This window comes from Ictidomys tridecemlineatus, chromosome 11, assembly GCF_052094955.1.
Source record: "Ictidomys tridecemlineatus isolate mIctTri1 chromosome 11, mIctTri1.hap1, whole genome shotgun sequence".
NCBI lineage: Eukaryota > Metazoa > Chordata > Mammalia > Rodentia > Sciuridae > Ictidomys > Ictidomys tridecemlineatus.
This window is the reverse complement of record NC_135487.1, coordinates 44,041,144-44,064,641: the sequence shown is the minus strand read 5'-3', so window position 1 is coordinate 44,064,641 and position 23,498 is coordinate 44,041,144. Positions and strand designations below refer to the sequence as shown.

Below are 23,498 nucleotides of genomic sequence, written 5' to 3'. Positions count from 1 at the left end.
AGGGGGAGGGAAACCTCGTTCTACAAAAGAAGCCACCTAAGGTACAAGGAATGACAGAAAAACTAGTATTTTATAACACTGTTACAATAAATGAACCAGGAAATATTGTTAGTGGGTGCTTGCATCATTGTACAGAAAGTTGTTTGGAACAAGGGTATTCATAAGGCTTCCAGTACAGCCTCAAATAGCACCCGCGGGTTTCTGATTGATGACATGGGGAAAAGGTATTTTTACAATGTAGAAATCTGTGGCCACCAGATGATAAATTTAATGTCACCAGTGATGGGGCCAACTGCAATCATGTGACTTAAACAGAGGATTAGTCTATGAAACAAGTGGCTTACATTATTCAAAAATGACAATGGAAGCGGGGGGAATAAAAAGGGCTGAGGACTGGTTTCCAATTACAGGCTAACAAGAAATGACAATTAAATGCAACACAGGTTTCTTGGCTGTGTTGGAGCAAGGGACAGACTTAGATGGGAAAGAAATGTACAAAGGACATTATTTGGATAATTAGGGGCCTCTGAGTATGGACTCTATGCTAGATCTAATGTACTGAGTGAGTTCACAATGCTGTGGTTAGGCAGGAAAATGTCCTTACTCATAGAAGAGACATGCTAAAGAATTTAAGGGGAAAGGATAATGCTTTTGCCAACTTATTCTCAAGTGGTTTCAGGATGGGAAAAAGAAAAAAGAAGAAGAAAAAGTATATATATAGAAAAAGACAAGACAAAGTGGTAAATGGTAACAGTCGATGAGTCTAGGTAAAGAGCATTCAGGTATTTGTGCTATAATTGCAGCATTTCTATAGGTTTCATTTTTTAAAAATAAAAAATGTTTTAGCATTCTTGGTGGCTATTAAGAAGAGCAAGTAAATGCATAATTTACAATGAATCTCAAACTCACATCATTTGGGATTTGGCTTGATCTGACCCATCAGCCTGCACCCTGGGAAACAGAGTGGGTCCTGGGTAGAAGCAAGCAAAAAGGTGGGCGTCCACAGGTGCCATTCAGCCTCTGCCAGGACCTTATGTTATCTGCCTTCTCTTTTGAGGGTCTGAACTAACAGGCCACGAACGAGTTCATAGTTTCCAACTAAGAAGCATTGAAGATAAAAATCTGCTTCCCTTTTCAACCCAAACCAAGACCTAGTTTGCCTGCTGTACCCTAGGCCCATTTCTTGCTGGCCAAGGAGGGTCTGGAAAGGAGCAGGAGGTCATTATGTGGGGATGGGTACCAGGGTTTTATTCATAGGGGGTAGAAGCTGTTATTAGTGTGGGGAAGGGAGATAGAGATGAGATGGAATTATAATTATGAGAGTTAGGAAGAGTGAATTTCAAAGAACATTTTTAGTCACAGATGGCTGAAGAGAAATAGAGAGAACAGGCCCCAGCACCTCGTCTTCCTAGCTGATTGCAGGGAGGGGGAGCTCGCTAATGAACACATTGATTTCCCAGCTCCTCAGAACAATAGCAAATGCTTTTTGCAGTTATTAATTGGGATCCCACAGCAGGTGTGGGGGATGGAGGGCTGGTGATTCTAAGTTTATCTTTGGGGGTTAGGTGAATATAAAGAGAATGTAAAGAGCAAGGAGGAAAGAGCAGATAAATCTTGCCATATCTTAGCAGGAGAAAGGTTCAGACTTCAACTTCCAGCCTGGCTCCTAGACCAGCTTAACATTTTTGAGTTTAAATTTTCCTAACTGATAACAATTAGAATGATGTTTTTCCTTTTTATTTGGACAGCATGAGAATGAAGTAAAATAGTAAACCAGTGGAACAAGTCCTTTTCAAACTTTCTAATGTCATGTTATTTATTTTTCTTCAAGAAGAATAAAGTTGTTTAAGAAGTTTTTTTTGAGCACCTGGTGTATACCAGGTACTGTGCAAGGTTCAAGGAATAAGGCAATGAAGTGGAAAATATTGTCCCTGCCTCCATGGAGTGGATAAGCGAGCAAGGAAGAAGGGTGTTTACCAAGGATGTATCAATGCAGTGGCTGGTACTGACTTCTGTAGGAAGTGTGAAGCCAGGATGAAGTGGTGAGTCAGCACAGGCCTCTTGAAGGGAGTGACGTCCTCAAGGAGGCCCATTGTAATCAGTAAAACCATCATCTCAACACCACAAGGGGATCAGAGACATAAATGCTGATCCTGGTGGCCAGGTGGGCGAAGGTCTGAAAGTTTGTTAAGAATGGATTGACTTCTATTTCCCTATGGAGGAAAGATAGGGCATGTGTGCTTTGAATGATCACTGTAGTCTCACTTCACTAAGAAGCCTAGTCTTGAGCTGGATCAACCTGTATGCTGAAGAACCTCTGTTGTGCAAACTCCCTGGGAACAGGCCAGCATCCTAGCAGAGGTATCCCTCCTACATGGGAATCTGATAACTTGAGGACAAAGTTCCAGTTTCTCCCAGAGTGGCCAGGTAATTCCTTTTTCCTCCCAAATCAAGAGGCAGCAGGGAGTCAGGGTCCCTTTCCTGGAGCCACGACATCCCAGTGTGTCCAGTCTTGCCAAGCCTTAGCACATGTATCCAGGGAAAGCTGTCCATCCCACCTGTCCAGCGCCTGTAGTTTCCCTAAGAGTTCTGCTTTGACCTTGTGCCCAATGGCCCTGGTAATATTTATCCCCAATCTTAGCCTAGCATCCTTTTTATAAAACTACCCTTGAAAAAACAGGATTCATAGAAGTCGGTGGGCAGTCTAGAATTGCAAGCACAGGTCAAGGAGATTGGAGGTTTACAGTTAGTTTCACTGGGCATGAATTTACTGAGCAGCCACTGGAAGAGAAGCAAGGAGCTGGGCTTGGAGTCAACACACCTCTGGTTTAGTGGGGCAGTAGGATCTGTGCATTGTACAAGGATTAAAATAAATGGGAGCAGGGCTCTGCAGTTGATTTGCTTTTTTCTTTCTTTCTCTTTTTTCCCATCGCTTGATCTTTGTATGGCTTTGTGCACAACAGTGAATTGTGGCTGGGCTACCAACTCAGGCTTTCTCCCTATGTGGCAGGGCAGGCAGTGGTCCATGAATGTGCGTGGTCTGGGGTAAGGACTCGTGGTTGTGGGAGATGAATCCTGTCATACTTACAGTATCTTAAACCTCTTTGACCTTTATTCTGTCAAACCTCTGCCTGCCCTAATCATTTAGCCATTTATATACATCAGATATAATCTTTCCTTGTGTTTTCTGCAGAGATTTCCTGAATAGAACACAATGAGAGAATTTTCCATGGGCTTCTACATCTAACAATGGAATTAGATCACACGCTTTTCATTTTGCCTCCAGGATCCAAAGCAATTCCCATCCCTGTTGATTTAGAACACATAAACTTCACATATAGATGAAATTAGGAAATAGCTTCTATTTCATGAGGTTTTTTTTTTTTATCGTGTGCTCTCTATTCAAGATTTCACAAAAGAAAGAAAGGAATAAAATCCACACATTTGCAAGAAACTGCTGATGTATTTGAATATCTCCCATAAGCAGGAAAATCTGTTTTTTAAAAAGAAGTTAAATTTTCTACATGTAAAGGAACACACTTATTGATGACATGGATGAATAAAACCACAAAGTAAATGTTGCTTAGATTTTTCAAAAGTTGCCTTCTTATCCCTAGTGTCTAGAGCAACTTGAGTCCTACCCTCACCCCTCCCAACTTCACCCTACCACTAAGGGGCAAGGAATTAGTGGGAGGAGATGGAAGTTGTTTCCTGAATTAGTACACACACACACACACACATACACACACACACACTTTAGATTTGTGCCAGGACAATCATAGATCAGCTGGTTTTATGTCCTAGACACTTGATGTGTGTTAACTCATTTAATCCCAACAAAATAGATGAAAATATCTCAACCTTTGGGAGTAGTAGAGGTCAAAGTCTCACAAAGCCTCAGTCTTGGGAAAGTGCCTTAATTTTCTGAGTGTCAGTTTTCCAAATACGTAGAATGGGATAGTGACAACTACTTCAGTGCATTGTCAGAGACAGATGGGAAGTCAGGTTTGTGGGAGAGAAATTGCAGAGTTGCTTGCTCTTATCCACCAAGTGCCACCCCAAGCGGAGGGGCAGTAAGTCCCAGCTGCAGGGACATGTCTCTTTGGGTTTACCAGTTGCCCCTTCAGATCCTTATTTCTTCCAGCTGCAGTGGAACCCATTCCTTCCTGCAGGACCAGTTTTCCAATTGTCACATCAATTCCGTGGGGACTGAATGCTCTGCTCTTTTCAAGTTCAATATGTTTCTTTTCCCTGCCTAGGAAACTGGATTCGGAGGCAGACAATCTGAGAATAAAATCTGCTTTTGCTGTGTAGCCTGTGGAGGGTGACAAGCCACTTCCCACTCTGGGCCTCAGTTTCTCCACTCATAATATGAAACTGCTGCGCTGTCCTCCCCACCATGTCCAAACCCCATCTCTGAAGTCTCTGCCGTCCTACCTACAGGGAGCCAGAACAGCTCCTTCGTCTGTTTCTGTGCGGTTCCCAAAACAGCATTCCTGAGCCATTTCCCTGTCCCCTGTAGCACCGATGGCTGGGGAGGACAGGGATACAGTTTTGAAGCTGAGGTGTCCAGGAAAGGGCATCAGCTGCCAGCACAATCCTAAATGTGTGAGGTTTCCATCACGAGGGTACAGAGCAGCCTCCAGCCCAGGGAACCCAGGGGCTGCGATAATTGGAGACTTTGTGTGGCTAAACTGAAAATTTTGCAAAATCAATTGAGAGGAAAATCAATATAGGATTTCCCCCCCCCCACAATGAGAAGACAAGATTCCTACCCAATTAAGAATCGGGCCATGGTTTGCACAGTCTGCCTGTCTTGTTCTCTTGTTTCTGTGCCACAATTGTTCGTCAGAAATAATTAAACATTCTCCCATGGGCAACAATTACTTGCTTAAAATATTATGAGTAAGGAGAATACATTTATAATTACCTAACCTTTCTGAAGGTGAAAATATATATTATCCTTTGATAGAACAGAGAAAGCAGTTGCCAGATATGCCAGCCCCGTTCTCCATCCGCCCTGATTACGCTAATTGCCTGAGGGAGGCAACGATACTCTTTCGCACACCAGACCTTCTCTTTCATTTTCTGGAACTTTTAGGAATCAAATCATGGTTCCTCTTTCTTGTTGTGTTTATCAGTCATTAAACAGCCAGCCTGTGGCGATTAGGATTGCCAGACAGCACCTTTGAATTGTCCCACTGCTATAATATAATGAGAGTGTCACCCGTCTCTCCTTTCTTTGGAGTACATTTTATTATCTGTCACATGAAGATCCAAACCACGAGCCCAATGTTTCATGTTTGTGCTCCTTTCCTGATTTTTACCTTAAGTTCACACAAAACAAACACAAGAAAATAATGATAATAAATGATAAAATAATAACCAAAAATAATCACAGGAGCTAACCCTGAGTTAAGCATTTCTAAAGTGATTTATGTGTACTGTCTCATATAAGTAAACAATTTCCATGAAGAAGGTTACTATTAACACCCCCCCATCTTACAGGTGGGAGAGTCACTGATAAGAGAACCGATGCTCAGAGATGTTAGGTAATTGGCCCAGGATCAGACAGCTAATAACTAATGAAGCTGGAGTTTGGTCCAGAAACTGCTATACTGGAGGTACTATCAGATTTCCTTATCAAATCATTTTGGTCCAATATTTTCTACTAAATAGCAAAACCCACAATTTCTATAAAATATTTATTAAAGTGCTAACTGCAATCATGCTTTTTATGTTAAAACCTTTTGTTTTCTAACTTATATGGGTTTACTCTTAGTTTGAAATCTACCAGCATGAAATAACAGTAGTAACAGTAGCAGTACTGCTTCATGAGCACACACCTCAGCTAGGCATTGGTGGAGGACCTTCTGTTCCCCACTCCTCTTCCCCTCCGTGCATGACAGTGATGCAGATTAGAAAAGATATCCTTGGTTTTCCAATGGAGAAACCGAGGACTAAAAGGATTAAGTGGAATATCCAAGGTCCCACAGCTAGTCATTTTACAGCAGGGACTTCAAGATACATGTCCATCCCCACTCAGCTAGTTCTAATCTACAAACCATGTGTCAGGCACTGTCCTGTGAGTCAGGGGCTGGTTGTCTCAGGCACTAGGGTTTGGAGTCAGTATCTGGCATAGCTTCTCGAATGTTTTTCTTCTGAAATTTTTTTCAATTGTGTTAGACAAATAAAAGTTTGGGGAACTCTTGAATTCTGGCAACTCTGCCACAGGCTATGAAGTTATATAAAATTTTTTTTGTTGGAATCATGCAGTTTTTCAAAACAGCTGTGTGCATTTTTGCTTCTGCACCCACTGTGGACAAGAGGCTCTCATCTCAGAACATGGATTCTTTGTTTGATTTGGAATCTCCATAGTGGTGGGCAGTGAAGCTCAGTGTTGAGTGTCAGCTCTTCATTAGAACCAAATGGCTCCATTATGGGTAGGAATACAGCCAGAATTTAAAACACAGGAGTTTCCTTGTCAGTGAAGAGCTGCTTGTCTTTAATTTTGCAGATTTTTGAGAGGCAACAGTCTGGGGGTTAAGGTCACATTCTGTGGTCAGTCTGCCTGATTTTGATGAATTCAATTCGCACACTGTGTGGACCATGGGCAAAGCATCTACCCATCCTGGTCCTCCTCATCTCCCATACTGAGCAGTGCAGTTACAGTGCCCATCTTTTGGGTCTGTCACCTACACTTCACTTCTAGGACAACAGGGTTCAGCACATGGGCACCAAGCAAGTATTGGCAATTGCTACTGATAGTCATCCACACACTTGAACTTCAATGATAACTCAAAAAGAAGAGAAAAAAGGCACTTTGCTATCAACCCTTTTTCAGCTTTTACAAGGCCACTGTGCTTTTTAATCCTCCCTCCCTTCTTGGGAAGGGTGAAACAAGCCTTCCATGGGCTTGCACAGTGACCTGGAGCAACCTGGGACAATTAGCCCCTGTTGAGGCTTGTTCTCTTTGAACAGTGCGATATAAGTTGATTATTAGAACAGGCTGTAAAGTTTGCTGAGCGCTTAGAAACCTTTCTCCACAGGTCAGCCAGAGTGATCTTTTTCAAATGCTAATCAGATGACACTTGAGTTTCAGTCTTTCTAGTTTCCTCCTATCGCACTCAGAATCCAATTCAGATTCTTCCCTGTGGACTACAAGGTAGCCTGCCTCAACCCTAGGCATTGGGCACCCTGGCTCCTCTCCTCTCCTGAAACATACCATGCCTCTTCAAAGACCAGGCTTTTTATCTCTGTGAGTCCCTCATTCATGAAGTTGGCATTTCCCATCTGTGGGCTCAATTTAAGAAATCAATTCTATCAGAGATGCCTGCTCCAATCACCCTGCCCCAAAAGGGCACATAACCCAAACTACGACTTTTATTCTGTTTAGATCCACTGTCATCCTTTTATTTCTTCTGTTTGTCTTTCCTGCTGAACTTGGTCTAAAGGCAGGGACAAGGGTTGGCTGGCTCCTTACTGTGTCCAGCGCAGAGAATCTGAGTGAAAATTTACCTCAATCAGAGGTTCACTTAGTTGCCTCTGAAATATCTGGAACTGAATTCCCCACTTAATTTTGGCTCTGCTCTAAATGCCATTTGTTAATTTTCCTGATTCCTTCATCCCCCTCTGACCCACCGTAGAAAGTAAACTAGTTGGAATGAGTGGTCAGTCAACAACTATGATCTTTATTATGTTTATTTCAGGCCCTTGAACAGGAGAGGTAAAATTTCCCATTAGTCCTAGAGTTTTCCATATCTATCGTTGGAATATAATATTCTTGAGAGTGTCTTCATATCTTTTTGGGAGAGAACTAAGAGACCATGAGGATTGAGAAAGCAGCAGTCCTCAAATCAGCAACATCACCCTCTCCTGGGAAATTGCTCAGACTCAGGGGTCTCACTGGACCTGCAGGGGCAGCTTTGGAGGTGGGGCAGCCACCAATACTTAACAAGTCCTCATGGGACCCTCAAACTAGCTAGCGTTCAAGAACCGCTGAGATAAAATAATTGTTGTCAGAGAAAGCTAGAAGTTGCTAAGTTCTCTGAATACTTCTGCAATGTGTAATTAACATCGATGCACCTGGAACTGGGATTCAGACTCACACCAGACAGGGTCCCAGGCTCAGGGGACTCACTGATGAGTGAGGAGAGAACAGCAAGCATCTACTGCAAGGTATTGTACTCAGTACTCCTCAGGTTGAGGCCAACAATAGCTGCAGAAGCACAGGAGGCTCCAGTTTAGAATCGTGGAGAGTAACATAGAGTCAAGGTAAACAATGGAGACTTCAGAGACAATTGGCTCAAGTTTAAGTCAACCTCCATTACTCGCCCGCAGTGATCCTGGATAAGTTACTTAATCTCCCTGTGCTTCACTTCCTATCTTAAAATGAAAATGGTAATATACTAGTAACCTACCTTAAGGGTTGTTGTGCTGATTAAGTCGTTTAATAATTGAAAAGCACTCAGAACAGTGCCTGAGTCATCCTGCATACATCAATTGCTCTTATCATCATCTGACTGCACACACAGGTAATCAGATGTGGTAAATTCATCACGGTGGGTGATTGAGAGGAAGTGATTCAGGAAATTTTTTCCACCATAGTTGACATCACATCGTAGTTTAGAACTTGGCTATTCAAAGTGTGGTCCTGGGACCAGCAGCATCAGCATCACCTGAGGGCTTCTTAGAAATGCAAAATCTCGTGCTCCCCCAACCCCAGCCCAGGTTTACTGAATCAGAATCTGTATTTTAACAAGATCCCCAGGTAATTCTTCTAAGCAAATATAAAACAATCGAGAAGCACCGGTGTAGAGTAGCAGTTCTGAGCTGTGTTTGCACGTACCTGAACCCGGAAAATGCCAGCAAAATACCACTGAGCCATGGGACAGAATCCTCCTCAGGTCTGTGTTGTGGAACTGTGGCTTTTGATATGAGAAGTAGTGGAAGGGTATGTACAGACACAGAAACTCCTGCACTAGCAGGTTTGAAGTGGGGAAGCCACATTGTACTGGAAAATGTCCAACATGGTGAACAAGGTCATAGAGAGGCAGACAAGAGTGCAGAGGGGGGTGGGTAGTTCCTAAAACCTATGGAGAGATGAGACACAGAGGTAGTAAAGTAGCAAGGGAAAGCAATCTTGGGGGTTATGAGAAGTTGACCTGTCCAGTGGGACTAAACACGGGAAAGGAAGAAGGCAGAGAGTGTGGTGCAACTCGGGATTGGAACTTATCTGACTTTAAAAAACTGCTCTTCAGATCCATTTCAAGGGTTTCTTTCTGGGTTGGCTTTCCAAAGTCAGCTGGGAGAAGAGCCTTTTACTGTCATTTACCTGGGAATTTCTCATAGTATACCTAAAAGCATTTGGTATTGTTTCTTGCCGCACAAGGGCTTGGGGACAAAGTGTCCTTTCAGATCCCGAGAAAAATGGAAGCGTTCTTCTATTTTTGTCTAATGTCTCTAGCAGTCTATTTAATTATTATAGCAAAACCTCTGCTCCCTAGATCCCTGACGAAATGAGTCATTCCAATGGAAGTGAAGTTTTCAGCTGATCATTGATGTTCAGGGAATTTTTATTTAAAATAGTATTCTATTTTGAGGATATATTTTAATGTGATGGTTTACCTTTTTATTTTTAGCAATGGGAACCTTCTTTAAAAACAGAATTATACATAGAATTTCAATATATAAAACAGAATAAACAGAGTTACCTTGATTCATGAAGAAAAGATAGAGCCAAGTCCCAGGCACTTGCCTTTTAATTTATCCTTAATTTGGTCCCTGAGATAACGCCACAGATATCTTGGAGCCTGTTGAATAGTTGAAAAACTATTGGTTTTAAATCAACTTACTCTCTACATCACTGACTTCTTAAATAGAAGAATCAAGTGTAATTTTTTTTTTTTTACAACTAGGACTTGGCTATCAAAATCATTATTGTGATATGATTAAGTAGGTCCAAAGAACTTTGAAAGTGGCAGTAATCTAACTCTAATGTAAGCAAAATTATGATTTTATTGGCATGTGCAACTAGGAAGTTCAGAGTGATGGTTGTTTATCAGGCAAGGTTATATCCCAGTGTATCATCAGGACCAGTCTCTTTCTTCATCTATTGATTCTACCTGTCTGTTTGTAAATGTGTAAACATTTAACCCTACTCAAGCCTGTTAACGGAAATTCTCTGTTCCCAGCAAACAAGATAATTTTGGCAGTTTCAGGTAAAATCCTTGTAAATCTCCATCCAAAAGGAATAGAGGCGCCCTCCTCCTCAGTATCCATATATCAGTCCTTATGGAAGGACTTCCAGTGATGCTTCCTGGGCCACATGCCAACCCTTAAAGCCAGTGAGTAGAGAAGTCCTAGTGATTGACACTTCCTCCAGAACCCCATAGGTTGGTCTGGGTGGGACAACTGTCCAGCTCTCAATAACAATAATCTGCTAGGCAAATATAGAGCAATAAATGTGTATTTTGGTGGTATAGGCTATCTTTTTTTTTTTTTAAGTTACTGAATTCCTACTATGTGCTGAGCAGTGTAAGCACCCAGGATTGAGCATGCAAGCACATGGGTGTATGGGTAAATCACAGATTATTGTTATAAATTGTGACCATAGTGTTCTCAGAGAAATGTACATTGACTGAATAAAGGGGCAGTTAGTTGTGCCACAGAAAATCAGGAATGGTAAAGGGGAAAAGGAGCTTGTTAGGTAGAAGGAGCAGAGCATGGAAAGGTAGGGAGGTGTAGGAGTGGGGATGGGGTGGTTAAAAGTGAGAAGTTGGGGGTCATAGACCTGGCAGCAGAAATGACTCTCCTTCCTCAGTTTGTCCACGCCCTACTATTATCTACCACCTCACCGCCTAGGATTGATGTTACACCTCAAAGCCTGGAGAGATGGTGTGGACCTTCATGGCTGCTGTCCAACATCACCTCCCCCAGTATTCAGACCTGCACGGACTCCACTCCCACAATTCTGGTCTGGCTCACACCTCCACGATCCTTCACTCATCCTCCTCCCCATTCTAATTACTGCTTGCCCCTCCCCACGACCCTGAGCTGCAGCCCATCATGACCATCCTCCAACTCTTCTTTCCTTTGTCATTTTCCCTGTTGTTTCTTTTCTATTTTGACCTTCTCACAAGAAAAAGCACCACTTTTAAAGACAATCAGCAAATCAGAACATGTCTCTACTCCAGTGATTTTTTTTCCCTTCATATCATGTTACCTGGTAACATATAAAAAATGTCCCATAGGCAGGTTGTACCCACACACTGTGATTTGCTAGGTCAAAGGTGGAGCCTGAAGTTCAGCAATTGTAAAGTTCCCCCAAGTTGACTTTAATTTGTGGTCAGTTTGGGATCTGGTGCTCTCCACTCATTATGCTAAGTGCCTCAGGGTGCTCTCTGGGCTTTGGGCCATTCTCATAAAAACCCACCCATAGTTCCCCTGCCTAAAGGTCCTGAGCTTCTCTGGATGCCTCTCATGGCAGAAGTGTGGTCCCTTGATAACCACCAAGACTTTGCTGTAGTCAGGTTTCATGACATCATCCCAGGCTTGTTACACTGTTGTCTTGTTCACAAAAATTATGTTTTAGCCTTCTGGACATATAATTTTGCAAATCAGTGTCAGGTACAGAAAGGATCCTGTCACTTGAACAGCACATTCAGTAATTTTAAAGGTCAAAGATCCACGTGGACATTAGCTTCCAGTTATTGAAATACACTGATTTAAAAACAACAAAAAATGTGGTCATGTGGCACACTGGCTATTTATGCATATGTAAATTAGCTCATTAGATATGCTCCTAACCAGTATCTCAAGTACTACTCACTGATTATCATGGCAGAAAAGCAGTGGTAACTACAGAAGTGGGTTTCATTCTGAGGATGTTGCAATAACAGCTCTCAGTGATAGCATGTCTGTGACAGGCATCATGTTGCTGGTTAGTTTACCCTAAATCCCCACAACCCTGCATAGTGGAAAACTCACTTATAGAAGGTAGGGAACACATCCAGGATAACATATTTACAGATGCTAGAGCTGGTATCTGATGCCAGATGGTCTGAGTTCAGGTATGCCTACTGTCCACAACACTCACCATCGGTGCCAACAGGGTACAGTGAGCATGCTCCACGGGAGGAAGGCTGCCTGTATGGTGGTATGGTGTGGTGTGGGAGAATCTGCCCACAACCCTTGCCACCTGGACTATTGTTTCCTTAACAAAGAATCTGCTGATTTGGCAAGTGCAATGTGATAGCTCAGGTTAATTGGTATTTTTGGTCAGATATTAGTGGGCAAAAATAATTTTCTTATTTTTGCATTATCTGAACACTTTGTATTGGAGGTTAAAAAAAATCAAGGGTGTGTTCGTTTCTTTGAACTTTAAATTGAGAAAGCTAAAAAGAATAATAAGATTTTGAGCACGGGTTTTATATTTATACCACACCATCAAAAGAGAGAAGTACAAATTCCCAGTCACCCTCACCAAAAGATTATAAAGCACATTTTGTTTCCTTTTTCAGTTGGTCAAAAATTGTGTCTCTGAACTGTTTGGTATCTGGGAGTAAAACCACTAGCAAAATGTCTGTTTTGATAAATCGGGAACAAAAAGACCAAAACTAATGACTTCCACAATGGAAGCTGCCCTGGGAAATATAATATAGGATAGTGGAATCGGGGGCTTGTTTACTATGATTCTGTGTATCCATCTGATGGGGAGTATAAATAGGTTTCTTTACACAAAGGGACCCAGGGAATAGCGAATCGGGGAATAATTGACTTGTCTTGGTATGTTTGTGAATGTGCATTTTTATCTGATGGCAAATATGCTGTTGGCCTTTGAGTCAGTCACTCACCATAAAATTTCCTCAGCCACATATGCAACCAAGAGAGTGGGCCCATCCCCCTCCCCAAAGAAAATATTTGAAATTAGCATTAATCATCCAGTGTGGTGGTTTGGGCCCTACGGTGAAAGCCACCTACTGCCGCTGAATGGCATTCAGCAGGCAAGAAGTGATTTGCAATATAATTTAAATGAAGAGTTGGTTTCCTTTCCCATTTAGAACACACCAGTATGGAAAACTGATTGTCAGACATGCTGGTGATGTGCATCAACTTGGCTATTCACTCAGAAAATGAAGTTTCCTGAGACACCGGCACATTTAATTTATTTTTTTCCCTGTGAAGTTAACTTCAGCTTGTTAAATACAATGACTATCCAAACCACAGAAAAACCAACACCATTAATTTTAATGCTTATAATGTAATAGAGGGAGATTATATTCATCTGGGATTTTTCCCATTTAATAGAATGTTTACTTGCCCCTTTCCTTATGAGTTAATTATTATTTTCCCTCCATAATGCTCTGCTTATATCTGAGCCACCAAACAGTGTGTCTGTTAATGTCTTGAGTTTAAGAATTGCTGGTGAAGCCAGCATTTTGTAATGTTATCACTAAAGCTTTAATAACTTGGCAGTGTGCTGAGTGACTGTGGCTGATAGGAATACAACGGGTCCCTTACAGAGCTCTCATCTATTTTTATAAAACATTCACTTTTCGTATAATTTCTCTTCTATGCTTTGATTGTCAGGTTGAATGACTTTTCAGTGAATTATCTCGTAGTAAGTAAAGATGTGGTGACTTTTCCTCCCTTATCACTCAGGTCTATCTATTTTTAGTTCATCAATTTATTCAGTTTATAGGCACTCGGTGACATCCCACTTGCATCAGTACTGTGCTGAGTAGTAGGGATGAATGACAAAAACGCGGTGTCCTTCTTCAGGATCTTACAGCTCTGAGCAGAATTTGCAAACAGGAGCAGCAGCCCAGACACAATGAGACAAGTGATGTAGGAGAACTGGGTATGAAAGGTATGGGGGGGCAGTGGAGGGAGCTCTTCCCAGAAGAAGAACTGTCCAGAAAGATTCTGCAGAGCAGGAGATGCTAGCACTGGATCTTGGACCTAAGTCTTGAGTTCTTTAAGTGAGCGGTAGAATGATGGACGAGAGTGAGAGAAGGCAAGGCAGGGAGAGGAAAGAGAACGTTTAAAGTTGTAATGAAAGCCATTTGTTGAAAACCTTGTACAAATGGTCTTCAACTCATGGTGGGTCCCATCCCAATAAACCCATCCTAAGTTGAAAATACTGTATGTTGAAAACGCCTTTAATCCACCTGCATTACTGAGCATCACAGCTTTGCCACACAGTGCCCTGTAGAAAACGCGTTGCTTCCCCTCAAGATCACATGGTTGACTGGGAGCTGTAGCTTGCTGTCATTGCCCAGCTTTGAGAGAGGACATCAAGCACATATTGGGAAAAGGTCAAAATTCAAAACTCAAAGCACAGTTTCTATGAAATGTGTGTCACTTTTATATCATCATAAAGCTGGAAAATCATAGGTCTGTGTATATACTTTTTAAATGATAATATAAGCTGACATTCACCAAGCTTATCATTTACCCAGCACTGTTTCAAATTCTTACATATGCAAACTCAAACCTTGCAATGATACTTTGAAGTGGGTATTATCAGTATCTCATTTTATAAGTAAAATTGATGCCTGGAGAGATTTGGTAACTTTCCAAATATCACAGAGTTGGCAGGTTCAGAATCAAACTGAAACTCAGATTCTTTGACTCCAAAGTCAACAAGTGTCAATGTTAGGTTCCTGGCCTTTGACCTCTTGAGACTTCAGTCCAGCTGATGAGGCATGCAAACAGTGACTGTCATGCTTTACTCTGTGTTTTAGTCAGCTTTTTCACTGCTGTGACTGAAAGGATCCAACCAAGAGCAGAGGAGGAAAGGTTTAATTAAGGGCTCTCAGTTTCAGAGATCTCAATCCATAGAAGACAGGCTCCATTCCTTGGGCTTGAGATGAGGCATGGTGGAAGTGTGGCGGAGGAAACCAGTTCACATGATTGTCAGGAAGCAGAGAGAGAGAGAGAGAGAGAGAGAGAGAGAGAGATCTCCACTTGCAAGAGACAAATATATACCCCAAAGCCATGCCCCCAATTCCCACCTCCTCCACCAACCCCTCCTACCTTTAGCTACCACTCAATCCCATCAGGTGATTAATTCACAGGTTGGATGAAGGCTCTCATAACCCTATCATTTCTGTGAACCTTCTCGCTTTGTCTCGCATGTGAGCTTTTGGGGAATACCACATCCAAACCATAACACTCTGTCTAGGGGAGATAAAAACTTCATGGATGACTTGTGGGGGGATTCAATGAAATATGAATAATAGGGTGCTTAGAACAGGGTTTGTATACAGTAAGGCCTGCATTGATTACTGGGATGAAGATTAATGTCTTCATATTTCTCCTAAATGCTTAGTAATAGTATTTAAGATTGCAGAGGTGGGGTAGTTGACTTTGAAGGGTAATCACTAAGTTTCCTTGTGTACAGTTGGTGACATTTCATATGGACCTGGATGAGATTTAGTATAGAAAGTATTTGGCGACCTGGGGATTGTTTCAGCAAGAAATAGGATGCAGAAAAGCAAGCAGACTGGGAAAAGTCATGTTTTAAAAAAGTCAATAGACTCATTTGATTGAAATAGAGGATCTCTGTAAAGAGAAGCAGGTAGACAGGTAACAAATCAAACACAGGCAGAAGTTGTTTACAGCTAATGATGTTTGTTGAGTGATTGGCACTGTTTACATTTTGTATTATTTGGTTGTTAGACATTTTTTTTTCTGGGGTTATCGACTCATTTTTGTTTCCATTTAAAAATAATGAGCTTCAGAGAAGTTGGACAAATTTCCTAAACTCAAAAGTAGAACTTGAACTTGGACTTGAATTCAGGTCTATGTTAAACAGCCATGTTCTTTTGCCCATACTATCATACTTTCATTTTTAACATTTTCATCTTTCTAACACATCATCAGTATTTATAGAATAATTTTGTCCAGGTAAAGGGATAGAAAAAAAAACATGTCAATGTGTTCTTCTTAGGATTCTTCTTATCAATCACTATAGTCTGACGTTTCTGCAGTTAATAGCCTGTGTCTCCTTTCATTAAGGTGGGAAGAACTGGTCGTCTGTTTGATTTTTTTCATAACCCCCCACCATCAGCTTTGCTAGTTGTGTCTACCTGTTATAACATGTGCCATCACGAATATACCATCGCCTGGAAGAGGAGGAAACCATTAAGAGTTTGGGCTTTGAAGAAAGTCCACTAGGTGCCTGGGTTGGGATATTGATGTGCCCTTGATAGCAATGGTCTCAAACACATTTCCTAAGTTCTCTGTGTAGATTTCTTTATCCATTTAATCACAATATTAGTAGTACCTACAGTCATGGGTTGCTGCCAGCAATAAATGGCCTAATACGTATGAAGACTAAAAACTACTTAAAATGCTATGATCCTGCGTTAAATGTTAGCACTGATATTTGTCACTATTATGACTTCTATTTTATGTCTTTTTAAATAAAGAATTTGGATAGGCCCTGTTGGGAGGGTGGGAAAAAGTCTTTTCACACATTGCTGAAAGAAGTATAAAATTGTTGACCCTTTGAAGATGGCAATTTAATATCTATCAAAAAAAGCCTTTAAATATTGTTTTGTTTTGTTTTGTTTTGTTTTTTACCCAGTATCTCCACTTCAAGATACTTATCCTGCAGTAAGAGTCAAACAAGTGAAAATGATATCAACTGTACCTTTTAAATTTTGGCTTGTGGATATATATCCTAGGCCAAGATTTAAAAATGAAGACTAAATAGTGTTTTGTGCATGCTTGTATCCTCCTCTTAGTCTAGGACAGCCCTGTGCACAGAGGCCCTGACAAACTTCCTTTCGTTCAGCCCAGCACGATTTCTAAGTGTCTGCCCCACACCCCATACGCACCACTTGGGCTTATCTGGCATGGGGCAGCCTGAACCTTGTCCTTCATCTCCTTTGTTATCACCAGCCTGTGCCTATCCTCCTTCCTCCTCCTTGCTTTCCTCTCAAAATTTATACATACATTTTTCCCTTACAGTTATTTCCTTGGCTTCTCTCGATGAGGATTCCTGACTTGTGGCCCTGGCAATCTTGGGGAAACATCATCCAATTTCTTCGATCCAGACCACGGGGGCCCCCTTCTCCCCAGCATCACCCCCACGGAACTTGGACACGTTGACGGAAGCATTTTTTAGGACCCTTGTGAGTAAAATATTGACTCTTCACTGAAAATCATTTCGATCGTCCCCTCCCCCTGCGACTTACTCTTCACTTTGGAGCGCGATTTTGTTTCTCTTAAAAGCCATTCCAATTCTGTTCTTTCTAGAACTAACTGCCGGCTCCATAGTTAATATTCCAAGGTTCATTATTTGTTTAATCACTGTCTTATTCAATGAGATGGTAGCCAGCAGAATCTGAAAACTGAAAGGCACACGCCTTTGTTCTCCTCCTGTGTGGTTCCATTCAGGGTTACTTGTCTCTGACTTAGATTGGAGACTAAATGGATTAGAATAAAACCAATTTAAGGGAAAAAAGAAATGTTCACAGAAACAGAAATAGAGAGTCCTGCTATCTTGGCTGCCTAAGATCTGCAGACCTCACCAAGGAATTTAAAAAGTAATGTTTCTTATCATAAGTGACAGAAATATGCTGCTTTCTGCATCAATAGATATGAAGATTAAAGGGTCTGACCGTATTAAACAATTTTGCACAGCACCAGGCACTTTGGGCTGTGCTCTCTGCCTTATTACCCTTCATCTCGTGGCTATTTCAGGCCCAATTTAAGAATACAATGCAGTCTGGCTTTGCAAATTGACATCCTTTAATTTAAACTGTCTTATGGGAGAATTAAGAAATTATGGAACAATTATTCTCCCTCAGTTGAAAGCTGGATGACATCCTGAGATTCTTGTACATTAGCCATTTGAATTGATTAAGTCACGTAATTGAATTACACCTTTGCCCCCATAATATCTTGTGGCAAATATGTTGGTGTTTCCTGTTGGGAAAATGTTCTCATAAAAAATAGAGTCGGGGCCGGGGTTAAGGATTGACCTGAGTGTCAGAGAAAACCTCAGAGCAGAGTGGGCTGACACTTTGAGGTTTTGTGGGGGAGGGTGATTAGCAGAGTGGGTGTTCCATTTGGAATCACAATGGAAGTTCACAGATCAAAACGGAATGCATGATATCCTGTGTATCCTTCCCCAGTCTCCTTTTGCATTGTCCTTGAACAGTTAGCTAAAGTGTCTGGTGCTCATTCTCAAAAGCGTTTTCCAACATCCCCTAGGAAGAAAAATGCTGGGTTTGGTGTACCTACCTTTGTCCTGCGCGATTTTCCAAATATGTTTTCATCGTAGTACCTACCCCTGTTGACAAATCTCCTTCCCCAACCCACGAGGCTGAGCTGGAAACTGTGTTAGGATAATGATAGCACTGGCTAGGTGTTTGTCGCGTGAGGTTTTATTTGGAAGTCTCGATGGTTTAGTCTCTAAGATACTTTCTTTTGTCGCCCAAGCACAGAGGAAGAATCTGTTAGTGATTTTTAAGGATCATTCTCAGATAGGGCTTTTTTTTTTTTAATATTACTTGTGACATTGGACAGTTGTATCAAGGATTTGTTAAACGGAGTTCTCTGTTTAATAAATATCTGCTAGAAATTTATTATACACAAAAGATAGACTAGATGCTGATGAGGAAAAATAGCCCAAACACATTTCTTGTTCTTTATAGAGGCTCAGAATTTAGTTGGGGATCGGGGAGGTCTGTGCAAGAAATAGCATTGGAGAATGAAGGAACAGGCAGGAGGCAGTTGAATAGTCCAGGACTATGAGAAGGGCAAAGGTACATTCCATTTCATTCCTCTCTGAAGTTTGCACTGCCTTGGTCTGCCCTGCCCCCTCCCACATCATCCATTTGGAATCCAGCAGAGAAGAAAACTCTTAGACTCATGTCCTGTGGTCAAGCTGGATGCGTGCCTTTCATTTGAAAACTCCTGCAAAGGAAAGAGGGTTTAAAGCACTGTTCCTCTGCGCCCTTACCCAGCCCCGACTCCCAACTCTACCACACTGTGCAGCATTCTGGGTATTTTGAGTTCTTTGTCTATTCTGTGTGGTGCAGGGATCTCTCGCTCGTTTTAAAAAGCACTTTACCTTTTCTTTACCTTTATCAAAGAACACTCTAGGAGCTTTAAAACCCTACCACATCTATCCTCCTGAACACTTCTGTGTGGAAGGGATTAATCAAGTCTGTCAAACATGGAGCAGTAAAACCTTTAATATTTCTAAAAGGTTTAAATCTAGCACATTTATCACATGCATCATTCAAAATAATCTTTCTTTCTATATAAAAAAAATTAAATGCTTACTGTGAAACATTGTGGTGATGAGCACAGTGGGCAAAAGGCTCATGCAGGGGCCCAGTTGTGATACTGGAACAGAGATTCTGGTTGAATCTTGCCCTGACATCATCACCCTAATAGCCACCCTTCCTCTTCCACACAGCTATTTACATGAATGTTCAACATTGTGGAATTCTAGAGTCTTGGTGCCCAAAGGGAAGGGGAAGTAGGAGAAAGAGATTGAGTTTAGTTGAGTGTTTTCTGCATTTCGGGTATTAGGTATGAGTGGGTTGTCACATTTTAATTTTCAAAACAGTCCTTTTGGAGTAGTCACTGTCATGGCTGATTTATATACAAGGCAACTAAGATTCACAAATGAAGCAATTTGCTCAAAATCATATAAATATCCATTGGCAACTCTAAGACTTGACCCTAAGCCTTCCTCATTCTTCCACTCTCTGTATGTGGCAAATGCTTAGCACCAGGCAGGTAGCTGAAGAAGGTCTGTCAAAATTGCTATGAAGGTTCTGGGAGTGTTATTGAAAGATCATTATTCTGCAGATGGGGAGACAGTATAGATAGTTGGAGACGGTTCTGAAATGTGTGTTTTAAAATGTTTAATGTAGTAGTTGTGATAATATTCCTTACAGTAGGGACAGATTCACTCAGGGCTTTTTATTACTGTAATTGATTCACTGTAACTCGTTATTTCTAATCACCTTGTAAAGGAATCTTAGCATGACTACCATTTTATATATGGGGAAACCGAGACCTGAAGACGTAAGTTGTGTCCAAGTCATTCTGCTAGACATTGAAGTTCAAACTCTGTTCTTCTGATCCCAAAGCCACAGTCTTTCCATTAATAGTTTTAAACCATTTGGTTATCATTTCTAAGAATTCAAAAACTAAAATAGTGGTTTTATTTTGAAATTTTACTGTTTTGCAGTATACAATTTCAAAAGAGTACACTAACAGTTGTTTGGGTTCTGGATTTCAATTGAAAATATTGCTTTGAAGACTTTTGCAAATATTTTTTCATTTAGAATGCCTAGAAGAGTTTTTTATAAACCCATGTATAATAATCTTTTTCTGCTTTATTGAGGTGCAGTGGACATATATTTGAAGCTTAAAAAGACCTCAGAAATCCATGACTCTTACTTTTGAGATTTGACCACTAAAGTCTGCACAATGAAAGTAGCTGATGGAGGCTCATACAACCTCCTGTGATTAGAGGGTACAGGTCCCTTCATTCAGATTGGGATGGATAGAATAAAACCAGGGAAGGTTTCCCTGGGGAGGTGGCTCTTAATGATGTCCTGAAAAGAGAAAAAGAACAGAGGGAAAAAATTCAACAAGTGATGTTAAAAATGGGAGAAAGAAAGGACTGTGGAAAATGGCAACATGGTGGTCCTTGGGAGGAAGCTCTTTATGGAAGCTCAAGTTTGTTGTTTCAATACAACTCCTTGCATAATACATTCTTAGACTGTGGCCATAGATTTGCACACAATAACACCCCTTGCCAGACAAGTGGTGTCTTTTGTCCCCCTCTATCACACAGCAAACAACCAAAGTAAAGGTCTGGAGGTGGGGAAGATTTGTAGCTTCCAATTCACTTGTTTATGAGCCTATCTGCCTGTGTTTACCAAATATATTGGGAGATGAAAGGCATACGAGGGATAGATTTTTTTCTCCTAGGCTGCTATGAAGACAATAGGTCCATTTCTGGGATTCTTTTGGTTGGGTGAAATATTTCCCCAGTATATATTCTACAAATTGTAGTTAGCATCAGCATGAAAAGAGAAACAACTGTGCTGGGTTTTTCTCCTGGGCAAGCAGTGTGCACCTGCCCTGAGTATTTCTAGGGTTGATGTTCTTACTGGTAGGAGGAGGAAGAGACCAGTGCATGGCATTCTTCAGACGGCAGAGTAGATCTTGCTTACATGCTGGCCAAGTGGACTCATGAGGGTTTTATAGGGCCCCAGTCATATGTAAACACACATAAGCTCACACTCATGTAAACTCTTCTATATGCTGAACACCAGATTAGTACCAGACACAGAGCACCATGTCTCTGTGAAAAGGCATTCAAGTCAATAGCAGATTAATTGCTATACTTACAAAGGACCAACTGAGTTTTTCTGGCTTGGAAACCCTTAGGTAAATCAGACACACACTACATTACTTAGGATATGTTAGCCAACAAACTTTCCCAGCCCAAGATTTAACACAATAGACACCTATTACTATTTTTAATGCAATCATTATTTATGTCACCACTACCTTCTACATGTGGTCTCTAAAGTCTCTGAAGAAGGGGAAAAGAGTGAGGAAAATCACACTTGGGAGATTTTTAAGGGCTATTTTTGCAAATGGCACACATTCCTTCTACCTATACTCTATTGGCCTTAATTCAGTCACATGACCACACTTCATTGCAAGGAGACTTGAAAATGTAGATTAACTGTGTGCCCAGAATAAAAATGACATACATGTCATTCAGTTAAACTCAGCTTCTATTCAAACAGATGCAAAATCATCTAGAAGATTTCCTTTGACTACCACTTTGAGTGGTTCTTCCAAGAAATAGGATCTTCCAGTGTAGAATATTCCTCTACTGGTGAACATTTAATCAGTACAAATTATCTGGAAGAGTCTTAAATGATGTCATAACTTTTGACCTCATGATTCCTTTCCTGGTATTCTGTCCTAAAAACAGAAATAAAAATGATTTGTGAACACATGTATTTTCACATTAAACTTTCTTGCAATTTTGAAAAAGAGCAAGCAACCTAAACTTTCAAAAATGAGAAAAAGGCTTCATGAAAGTTTTTCACATTTAAGTAATGCAGTCATTAAGTAAAACATATTGCCAAAGAATTTTTAATGTTTTTAATGACATATGGATAGGAAGGTAGGCTTCAGAATTTTATACACAACATGATTCTGGGTTTGTTGTAAACATATGTTCAGGTGCATAGTCACTGAAACCTAAAAATGACTAAAGAGGATGCATGAAGATGTAAATGATTTTTTCTACCTAGCAGAAGACAGAGGGCTTTTATTTTTCTAAATCTGGTATGCTGATTAGTTTGCATAGCTTCAGTAAATATAAAAATATTTTTTTTAAAAAAATGAAGAGAAATAAAAAAATGGCTTTGAACCCTGCCTGATTCAGATGAGAGAGAATTGCCCCAAGTATTTCAGGGGAACAGCCACAGGAGTGTTCTAGTCATTACAATTGTCAAATCCGAGGGGAGCAGAAGGTATCATAAAAATCAAGATTTATGCAACCTAAGGGGACCCACAACACTTTTCTCAACTGAGCTAAAAAGCAAAAATCTCAACATTAATTGGCTTTCAAAATATGAACGCTAAACTGTCTTAAAAATTCAAGTCTGTAATAAAGGGTTCAAGTTTTGGTTCTTCTATTTGCTGTGGTAGCTTTGTGTATGTAACTTTACTACTCTGAACTCATTTGTAAAATGAATTGGTGAAAATGGAAATGGTACAATCTTTATAGTATTGCTGTGATGTTAAATGTGACCATATTTTCAAATATTTGGCACACATGCATATATACATATCTGTATATATATGTGGTATGTACTTATATGTGTGTGTATGCATAGGTATACATGTATAATTGTGTATGTGTAAGTGTGTGCATATATGCATATATGTGTGTATATATATATACATATATATGTATATAAAAAACAAAGTTTGTCATATAGATGTATATGTGTGTGTGTGTGTATATATATATATATATACACACACACACACATACACACACACACATACATATACATATGCTGTCACCTTGACAAAATTCCTGATAAGATCAACTTAAAGGAAGAAAAACTTATTTGGTTCAGTTTCAGAAGTTTGAATTTGTGGTCACTTGGCTTCATTCCTTTGAGTCTGAGGAGAGGCAGGACATTTTGTCAGTGCCTTCTGGAGAAAGCTACTCACCTCAAGGTGGCATTTGAAGGAGGGCGGGGGGGCGGGGGGAGGGAGAGGGAGGGAGAGGGAGGGAGAGGGATGGAGGCGATAGGGACAATAAATACCCTTTCAAGGCATGCCCCTAGTGACCTATTCTCCTCCAACTGAGCCCCAGCTCCTGACAGTTCATTCAGCTACGAATTCATCAATGGATTAATTAATTAACTAATGATGATATCAGTCCTCTCATGATGCAGTCCCTCCCCAAAAGCCCA

At 40.8% G+C, this 23,498-nt stretch overlaps 1 protein-coding gene across 6 annotated transcripts in view; it reads left to right on the top strand.

Annotated features, from left to right (window-relative positions):
* The window catches only part of Dab1 (DAB adaptor protein 1), a 1,131,390-nt gene that overhangs the window by 303,152 nt on the left and 804,740 nt on the right, over positions 1 to 23,498 (top strand). For all 6 annotated transcript variants that reach the window (XR_005735199.2, XM_078026347.1, XM_078026348.1 and 3 more), the window contains exon 2: positions 16,981 to 17,144. The gene's annotated coding sequence lies outside the window, so the exon portion shown is untranslated. The remainder of the gene's footprint in view (positions 1 to 16,980; positions 17,145 to 23,498) is intronic.